This window comes from Sorex fumeus, unplaced genomic scaffold, assembly GCF_029834395.1.
Source record: "Sorex fumeus unplaced genomic scaffold, SorFum_2.1 ptg000049l, whole genome shotgun sequence".
Lineage (NCBI taxonomy): Eukaryota > Metazoa > Chordata > Mammalia > Eulipotyphla > Soricidae > Sorex > Sorex fumeus.
Genome location: NW_026606106.1, coordinates 482646 through 484733, shown reverse-complemented (window position 1 = coordinate 484733; position 2088 = coordinate 482646).

The following is a 2088-nucleotide window of genomic DNA, read 5'->3' as shown; positions in this document are numbered from 1 at the left end:
AAAGTGTCCATTGAATATGATGTGGTCTATTTCGTTGTGGAATCGTCCACCAGGAGACTCCCATGTCCAACGTTTAGATTCTGCCTTCTGGAACTGTGAGTTACCATGGATGGTCTTGGTCGACATGATGAACTCAGACAGTCTCTCACCCTGTTCGTTCCATTCTAGGCCATGGGTACCGATGTGAAATTCTTAATGTGAAGTTCTTAATCTGTTTTTAATGGCCCAATAAATATCAATGAAATTCTGACCAGAATAAAAAAAAACCAAAAAACTGGATATATGTATCTGCCCACCTCTCATATGATGTAAGATTAATAAAACATATATAAAGCTCTTGTAAAAAACAATAAAAAAACATATAAAGTGGGGATTTTAAATAGATACAACTTAAAGTAGACTTTGAGGCAGAAAAATCTATGAACAAATTCTCCCCATCACTTATCAGACACATGCAAATCAAAACAATAATGAGATATTACCTCATAGCAGGGAGAAGGGTATACATCACAAAGAACCAAAACATTCTGTGTTAGCATAGATGTGGTGGAAAGGCAATCCTCGTTCTCTGCTGGTGAGAATATCAACAGGATTGACCTCTTTGGAAAAAACTAGGATATTGCCCAGTATACTAATATTTGAGTTTCTATATGACCCAGAAATTCCACTCTAGTCTTTAATCCCAAAGTACCCAAAACTTTAGTTTGAAAATACATTTGCATACCTATAATTACTGCATCACAATATTTTATTCACAATAACCAAATCTAAATGAGACCCGTTTTATTTACTGTTCTTCCTGAATTAACATATGCCTCAGAAACCTGGACCCTACAAAAACAGAATGAGAACATTGTTCCGGTCTCCCAAAGAGGAATCAAAAGAGCTATGCTTGGAGTATCACGGTTCACCCAAATGAGAAAAAGAATTCTGAGTCCGAACCTCTGTCGACAGTCAAGAATCAGGGACGCTGTCTCATTTGCCAAGGCGTCGAAAATCAGATGGGCTGGACACATAATGAGATTTGGAGACAACCACTGGACTAGAGCCATTACTAAGTGGATTCCACAGGACGTCAAAAGACCGTGTAGCCGCCCACCTAAGAGATGGTCAGACTTCTTTGTCAAGACCCTGGATGATTGGTTTAAGGCTCTTCATGTTTCTCAAATAAACAGACGCCATTGGGCTACAATAGCTTGCGACAGGGATGAATGGAGATGTTACTGGCGCCCATTCGAGTAAATTTATGAGTAATGGGAAGTCAAGTGATCAGGTGAATCAAATCTAAAACAACCTGAAAGTCTTAGAACAGAAAAATGGATAAAATACAGTACATTTGCGCAATGGAATATTATGTAGCCACCAGGAAAAATTAAGTTTTGAAATTCGCTTATAAATGGAAGGACATGGAAAGTATCAGGCGGAGTGAAATGAGTAAGATGGATAGAAACGGATATAGAATAATGGCACTCTTATGTGGGATTTAAACATTTTTATAAAATTAATAAGAGGCTAGAAAACACAGGGGTCAGAAGAACTGGTCAATGGTTGGAATCTTGCTACAACTGTGCGTGGGGTGGGGGGCAAAGGACAGAGAAGGAACAGTATGATAGAAAGAGTTAGATATGATCACTTTGGACAAGAACTGAGTGTTGAAAGTAGCTAAAGGGATATACATATACATGATAACCTTTCAGTGTCTGCATTCAATTCATAGACTAGACAGAGAGAGAGAGAGAGAGAGAGAGAGAGAGAGAGAGAGAGAGAGAGAACCCATATACGATACTAGGGATCAATAAAGGAGACAGATGGCTCACATGAAGATGACCAGATTCTGTGTGTGGGTGGGCTATCTCACTTTCTTGTCAATTCTGTGCCATTTCTCTCTGTCTGTCTCACTGTCTCTGTCTCTCTCTTTCTCTCACACATGCACACAAACATTGAATTTCTTTAAGAAAATTTCTTTAGATAATATCATTTTACTTCTTTCTCCATCTCTATTTTCCTGGTATTCACTGAAAATCAGAAAGCGAATCTCTGAGTTTCACTTGTTCAGATTTTCATGTGTGCTGGGTGGAAAGATGCTTT